Genomic DNA, 8,489 nt, shown 5'->3' with positions numbered 1-8,489 from the left:
ATGTGTTGCAAAAGCCATAGAACATATACATTTTGAGAAGTCAAAATTATTTATTTGTATATCAACAGCATAAATTAAATTGGGTTATAAGGCCGAGTAATTGTATCACTTAATGGGAGAGCTAGCAAAAGGTGACATTTTAAATCTTTGGATCGCCTTTTTAAAAAGCAAGGTCTTTGGGCAGTTTTAACTAGGGAGGTATCTACATCTCCCAGAGGTCTCAGAGAGAATTGGTGGATTTGTTTTGAAAAATCTGATTTTTAAACACTTTGTGAAAGAAAAATCTTTCTAGGAAAAAAAAAGTCTTAGTTTCCAAGGTTCTCTACGTTGGGAGACATCTCTGGGGAATAAATCGCTAGAGTCAATACCCCGGAAAAGACATTTCATGCCTAAATGAAAATCTTGTTAAATGTTATTAATTTTGACTTAGAGCACACAGCAGCCCCCTGTGCCTTGTATTCCCTTATTAGGGATTCATGTCTTATCAAATATCTAATTAATCTCCTAGACATCATTTGTTCTGGCCAACTTTATCTCAGCTGGTCCACGGGGAAAACTCCAAATATTCTCTGTGACAAAGCTCCATTGAAGATCTTTTTAATTGTCTAAATTAACTGCACCAAATTTGCATGTCAAACGGTAAAGGGCAACCTGAGATAAAATGTAAACGTTTTAGAAGCCCCAAACTAAGCACTTGATTTGATAACTAGGCTTTTTAATGTTAGGGAAGACAACTGCTCCTTCCCTTTTCAAAGACGGCTGATCTATGCAAATAGTGAATTGGAAATGCCTAGGTCCCCTCGCCGTCAAATGGCCTTCGCAGGTTATTTGAATATCAGTGGCTGCTTCTGAAAAGGTTCAAGGATGCTCTCTGCCTTCTTTGTGATTACTCAGTGCGGCGTCTTATTCTGAAGAAAAAAACTCAGGAATAATTAAAGGCTGGGATCAGGCCTGGGAACACATTTGGGACAGGAATCTCATTTAGACAGTCTCTTTCAAAATAAGGCACAGTTAAATTGACCAGAAGGCAATTATTGAAATGAAAATTATTTTCACTCTTTGTCTTCTGACCACCAACTTAACAGCCCCAGTTTAAAAGAGGGAGAACGGAGAGAATGACGAAAGGAAAATTGGTAAATGAGACAATTTCGCAATTTGAAAAAAAAATGTTAGTTTGGAAAAGAAAGTACATATTTACAGAATAAAATATTTCCAAAAGGCTTCTCACACAATAGAAACTACAAGCGAAGTCAGCATCAATAAATTTTTCCCTCTTTTTTTTCCCCCTTCATTCCTGGCCTTGGAAACTTAAATGAAGATTTTGATTCTTTGGAAAGAATACATTATTGATATTAACAGTGAACAGAAACTGCTCTGAAAAGCCAAATAGCACAAGTAGCGGGGAGTCAGCGGGAAGGTTCCCAGCGGGGCGTCTGCAGCACGCGGTTCTTCCTCCTGTGGTCCCTGCCGCCCCAGCTGCCAGACTCTTCTTTCTATAGTTTTTCTTCTCTTAGGTCCTTTTCTTTCCCGGCTCATCCACTCCTACCTGGGACTGCTCCCCCACCCCCCAGGCGTCCTCGGGTTTGGGTCTGGTCTTGGGGAGAAGCTGGCAGAGGGCGCATATTCTGGGCACTTTGGGCAAAGGCTCTGCAGGCCCGTAGGGTGCCCCGCTCGTCTGGGGGCTGCGGGTTGAAGGCACCGAGGTGAGTGTGTACTGGGGGTTCCTGAGAATGAGGGCGCCGGAACGTCGGTCCCCGGCAGCTTTGTTTCTTGTTGATAATAAAGGCAGATCAAAGGGCCTGGCCGTGCAGGTCTCGTTCCCGGAGGGGCTCCCTCCGCAGGCCAGTGATCAAGGCCTCTGAGCGCTGCCTCTGCCCCGCGGGTCAGCCCACGTCCATCACCTCGGCTCCGGTGAACCGCGGGCGGCAGCCCAGGCCCCAGCGTCCAGCCAGACATCGAGTGCTTGGGAAGCTGAGCCAAGAGGGACCCGGTCCCTGGCTCCTGTAGGAAACCCAGCAGGGGAAACACACCAGCCCCACTTCCCTCACCCCAGCTCTAGGCGTCCCCGGGACGCGGAGAGCCTTGACCTCAGTGGATGGCGACCGGCTGAAAGCTAGCAGATTGCAGAGAGCGTGCACCAGAGGCGAGGTCCACCAGCAGGGTCCCCAGCTGAGGAGCCGCTGGGCCTCCCCAGGACCACCACGGCTTTCCCGCGGCTTGGGCCTAACTAGGTCCCGGGTAGAGTAGATGGGAAGGCCGCGGCTGGGGTTCACGCTGGGAAGAAGGGCATCGACCTGGAAGTGGGCTTTGTGAAGCCAAGGCTGAGATCTGGGGCCAGGAATCCCACCCCCGCCGGGGTGAGGGAAATGCAATTTCGTTTCAGCGAGTTTCCAGAGATTTCTTGTTTCCAGCTTCCGCGCAGTAGATGAACCAAGACCAGGTTTGTTGGGCCTGCGCCTACCCGGCCCCAATCCACACTCTCCCCAGAATTTTTCTTTCTTGGCGTAGTCTTTTCCCCCATCTCCCCCGCCCCGCCCCGCGCGCCTCTTGGAGTAAACAGGGTCCTACCTGATGAGGAAAAAGGAGTAGAAAAAAATTCCTTTCCTCAAGGACGTTTGAAAATGAAAACATTCGGATGAGATTAGATTGTGCACCTGAACCGCGTGTCTGGACATTCCGTCAAATCGTCACCAGTCGTGTAAAATTGAATTTCTTTTTATTCGCATGGAAACTTTATTTATTTTAACTCTAATCTTATTTGCATCTATTATCTGTATTCACCAAGGCTCTCTTCCACTACAAAAATGCAGATGAAGTAAATCTCACATAAATCCCGCCCATTTGTGTAATTGGTATACTAAGTGTTTATTTTAAGTGAGAATAATTTAGCTACAAATTTTCTTAAGGAATAACATTCTTAACACATTAAAAAAAACTGAAAACTCTGATTTGCTTTTATGTTTGACAGTAGCTCTTGATTCCCCCAAGAGGCGTACGGCGAGTGTGGCTCTCTGGCGCCATCTAGAGCTCCTGCCTGGGAGGTCCGCGCTGGCGGCCTGGCTCTTGGCTATTAGCGCGCGGAGACCGGCTTCTGTCTCGAACTCCGACAGCCCAAGGAAATCAAGCAAAGAAAAGCGAGGTTTTGTGTTTTCAGTCGCGGACAAGTCCAGTTTTGGGGGGGACATTGCCTAGCAGTGGCTTTAAGGGAAGTGGATTATTTCTAGAACACGCTTACTGAAAAAATCCAAGCAAAGCAGACTAACACCCTGGTTGGCCCGGTCTTAGCTTTCTTTCATTGTCTCATTTAGCATTCTTTCCTAGGCGACTTCAGGGTCTTCCCAGCACGCCTAGACGAGAAACCCGAACGCTGTCGGGAGCTGTAGTGACGGGGACCCGGGATAGAGATCCCAAGGTGGGCACAGCTTGCCTCGAACACTTCGCCCAGAAGCACTGGGATGGAGGGCTGCGGGACCATAGGTTCTGCGTGGACTACCCAGGACGGGCGGGAACGCGATGCACTCAACCAGGTCACCATGACCTCTTCAGGTTCCCAGAACCCCTAGGACAGGAGGGAAAAAGCCAGGGTCTCGAGGCTATAGCCAGCCTGGATCCAGCGACCACCGCGGCAGCCCTCGGCAGGGCTTCGGTGCTTTGGGAGGCGACCACTGCCCGAGTGGGGCGCAGGGGGCATCTGGGCTGGCCGAGGCGGGGCCGTGCGCGCGGGGCCCCAGAGGGCGACCAGGAGCCGCCAGAGCCCTCACCCCAGGCCCTCCCGACGGGTGCGCACCCCCTCCCAGAGCAGACCCACCCCTTTTGTCCTCGCCTTTTCGAAACCCAAATCTGAAATGAGATAACAGTTGGGGGCGTTGGCCAATTTTCTCTTCTCTGTGCTTCGTCCTGCCTCCCGCCGCCCCCTTCCCTCCTCTTCCTAGTCCACTACCCCTCCCCCACCCAGGAGCCTCCGTCGCCTCGCAGCGACTTTCTCCCCTCCCCCGCTCAGCAGTTATTGTATTTTAATTTAAAAAGCGACACCTTCCAACCCCGCGCCCGCCGGAGGAGGAAAGAAACGCAGTCACCCGAAGCTGTGAGAGAGGAGCTGAGGCTCCGGGGTGCCGGGCTCCCCAAACTCAAGTCAGGGAAACGCAGCGCGCTTCTGGGAACTCAACAGCCACCTTTGTAGCGGGTACTCGGCTGGGTTTGTATTTGCTGTTTTAATACAAACCCCGCCGCACTGCCTATTTCAAAGATGTGCTAATTACTACTTGGAGAGCAGGGCGCAAAGTCCTTGTCCATTTCCCAGTACAAAGTAGGTTGCTAGAAAATTTGAAATTGCCTTTCAGCCTAAAGCTGCCTTACCTGAATGTCATAATTACAGTAATTATGTACATCCAAATTACATGCTAATTAAATTAGAATCAAATCGTTCTAAATCGAAATCAAATGAGGTAGTGAAGAATTAATCAATGACAACATAAATAGAGCGCTTCCTTCAGAGATATTTATTGTAACGATCCAAGGAGGAATTTGATCTGAAAAAGTCACCTGTTTATTTACTTTCAAATTAGTAATCAGTTATTATCCCTTCTCCATAATTTTAACCGTTCAGTGCTATTTACCCCCCACACTTCCCAGACGCTGGAGTTTATAGAAATATGTATGAGGTAAATACATACAGACTTGCCTCCCCATATATTATTGATATAAATATGTACAGTGTTTGGAATTCGAGTTAAGGTTTCCGAATGTCCGTGGGTTCGCATTCCTCCAGTGTCAGTTGGCCCGGATCCGGGAAAGCTTAGCGTTTGAGCTGTAGGTTTTCCCAGATCTAGCCTTCTTTTTCTTTGGAAATTCACTGGGGATTTTGCATTGTTTCGCAGGCATCTTGCCACTTCGGGGGTGATTCATTGATGAAAGAAATGCAGAGTGGTAGGGTGTGACTCCCTCGGTCCGCTTTCTTCTGGTAGGTTGCTAGTGAGAGTTGCTATTTTCTTCTTCCGTGCCAGGAGCCAGAGATTAGTATTGGCTTCCCCAAAGCGCAGTCTTCACCTGTGGCATCCCAGAGAGCAGAAAAATTCTCTCGCCCTCCAAGCCACGGCGGGCGCTGTACGCCCTGCGACCCGCACAGGGGACACGTGCAGGAGGCCTGATGAGCTCTGGCGGGGACAGGGTGGCAAAGGCCAGGCTCCCGGGAGCACCGAGCAGCTGCCCTGGCCCGCAGCCTCGCGGAGGGACCTGGGAGAGTCTTCTGGCTGGGTTTGGGCCACCGCGGATCAGAGCCAGGGTGGGTACCCATGCAAAGAGCTAATCTGTCCCTGTCTGGTAACGCGTGTGGGCAGAAAAGGCGCTAAATTCCCAGCTTCTCTCTATGTGCTGTGCCCCAGGTTGCCAGGTGAGAATCCCAGAAAGGCCCTAGGGAACGCAGGGTGCCTCGGCATCTGTGGAAGGACCCGCACACCTGTTCAGGACTCACTCCATCACCATCCCCGACCCTTTGCTTCCTTTGGGTTCAATGTGATGCGCTTTGAAGTGGGGATCTGGTCGATTCTGAAGGCTCGGCACCCCGGGAGTCATTGACAGGGAAGGGTCAGAGGTTTTCTATGTCTCCAGTGGCGGGTAGGCGACCCGAGGGCAATGCAGCCGGCCGGATACTTCTATGGCAATCAGACCTTCGCGTCTCCGTCAGTAATTCTACAGTACTGGGTACACTGTGGGGCTCTCTGGTGCTAAGTGGGAGGTGAAGTGAGGAAAACCGGGAGGGTGGTAAGAATTCTCTGTTTCCTTTCCTACCGGTAGGAACCGGGTAGCAGAAACTTCAAGTCAGGAAAGCGGTCAGTTCTCAGGGCTCTTGTTCCTCACGGTTACAAACAGCGTTTCAGATCTGAACCGGCTCCAAAGGCCACCATTGCAGGCCCGTTAACACTTGTCAAGAACTGTAGTGAACTTTATCTTTTCAGAAAGTCTAAATAAAAGTGTGGTGTGGTGTGGTGTGGTGTGTGTGTGTGTGTGTGTGTGTTTATGTGTGTGCGCGCGCGCACGTGCCTGTGCCTGCTCCTTGGTCTTAGGCAGAGTGTGCAGGATGCGGCCTTCCTGAGAGGCTTCCACCAGCGTCTTGCCCATTAGGTCGAAAGCACGAAATAGTCCTTGAACTCAGATCTTCAAGGCTAAAGGAAACGAAATTCTGTGGCTAAAACTGAGAAACGCCTACTCCAACAGCGGGACTGATCGGATTCGCTCTCTGCCAGTGGCCTCACGAAGGAATCTCTCTCCATAACCTGTCAGATAAAAAGCTTTTTTCATATTTTAAGTGTACGATTTAAGCAAGATTCATGTCACACTGCAAGGTGAGCATTGCTGCCGCTATGGTAGCAACTTCTGCCTATTTGGGCAATTATTAAAGGAAATTATGACTAATTTCCTATGTAGACATCCAGATAAACAAACACTGACCTCACAACCTGATTTTTTTTTCCTGGTCATTTGTAAATCGACAGTGCCTCCTACAGGAATTAATACGTCAATGTTGAGTTAAAAGAGGCTAGGGAGAAGGGATGGTCCCAAAGTTTTTTTTTTGTTGTTGTTTTTGTTTTTTCGAGACAGGGTTTCTCTGCGGCTTTAGAGCCTGTCCTGGAGCTAGCTCTTGTAGACCAGGCTGGTCCCAAAGTTTGACCTATCCACGTAACAAATGCTAAAGCGTGCCCAGATTTATTTAAAAATATTTTTTCTATTTAGGGTAAGAATATTTCATGTCTAGATTTCTGGAAACGCCACTGTTGACTTTAGTTTACATTCATCAGACCGGGACTATCCCAGTACTTACTAGAAGTCTATTTTTATTTATAAGATTTCCAGTCCCATTCCCTAGTATCACCGTGGCATGCAGAGTGAGCTTCAGGAAGGCTGTCGTTAAGGTGTTTTAGTGTGAGAAAACACCTCCCTTCCATCTCTAAGTTAATAATTAAGTTAGAATACTGGCTCACTGTAGTTGTCTGGCATCCTCAGCGTCAAAGGCAAACGCCAAACTGAAGATGCATGTGACCTTTAACCACTGGGAAATCTCCCTCAGAACCGGGCAGGTAAGATTACAGCTTTAAAAATTAGTCCCTTATGGTTTAATATTCTCAACAGGAAGGATTAAATCAAAGATTAAAAAAACCTGTAGGGGCTACCTTATAAAGTTAAGGGGTGGCAGCACATTTTGGTGAAAGTCAAAGTGTAAGAAACAGTATTTAATTCATTCTTAATTATAGGATGCATTTCAACATTTTCCTTCATGAGCACTGGATTGGTGTGGAACCCTCTTTTAAGGCAGTAAGTATTGCATAGGTTTTGACATTACCAAAATTATAAAGTCTAAAAAGGTGTACGGTAGAAAATAATCACAGCGACACTGATGAGCTCAGGGTGTAAATTAGCCTTTATCAATTTCAAATGCAAGCTTTCTAAAGTGAAGGAGTAGGATCTCTGAGGTGTGCTGGTGAAGGGGCTCAGTTGCTCGCCGGTCTCCTTCATCTGCATAATCTAAGGGCTGTTTACACCGCCAGCACAGCTACAGCACTGGACCTCGGCCTGCCTGTGCAGACGTGCAGTAGACAAGGGGGCAGTTTTAACTCTGAAAATTTATTTTCTTCAGAACCTGGAAATTGTGACTGCCGTGAAAATCAATTTTTGTACTAAATAAGAGATGTTCTAAAAAAGTGAAACTCTGATCAAATAAATATTTAATCCATTCATAACAGGAAAAAATTTTTGAACTGCATGCCATGTATAATTTGTATAAAAATTTTCCATAGCTTTACTAGTCCTTTGGAACATATGGCAAAACCCGTAGCTAAATTTAAAAAGAAAAGAAAAAAGAAAAAAACCACTTAATAAATGGCTTGGTCCACATAGTGAGCTCCAGACTAGCAAAGGCTATCCAGTGAGAGTTAGACCCCGTTTCAAGGAAGAGGAACCCCTCCCACGTTTAAGTAAAATATATCTAGTTTATATTGTTTCTTTGTATTTTGTAATATGTTTTACGTTTTGAAGAAAAACCTTGTAATGATATGTCTAATACTAGAAAAGGTATTGTGGTAGGCAGAATAACCAGTCCCCAAAAGATAAACATGTCTCTAAGCCCTGGCACCTGGGAATAGGTTATATTATATAGAAAGGGAAGGTTTCAGGTGCAGGTAATTAAGGTTGACAATCAGCTGCCAACTTAAATGTGGAGATTATTCTGGATTCGTCAGGTGGACCTGTTGTGTTTACAGGGGTCCTTACCAAGTGGAAGAGGGGTATGCAGAATCAGTGTTGGAGTGAGCAGATGTAGAAAAGACTTGCCTCCACGTTGTGAGCCTTGAACTACAGAACAGGGGGCCAGACGCCAAGACTGGGCGGCATAGATGTTTCAGAAGGAAGGCCACTTCCCTTATGCCTTCATTTTATCCCACTGAGACCCGTGTAAGAATCCTGATTTTCACAACTGCTAAGTTTAAAGAAATTTCATA

This window comes from Arvicola amphibius, chromosome 7 (assembly GCF_903992535.2).
Source record: "Arvicola amphibius chromosome 7, mArvAmp1.2, whole genome shotgun sequence".
Classification (NCBI taxonomy): domain Eukaryota; kingdom Metazoa; phylum Chordata; class Mammalia; order Rodentia; family Cricetidae; genus Arvicola; species Arvicola amphibius.
Note: the sequence above shows the minus strand (reverse complement) of the source record.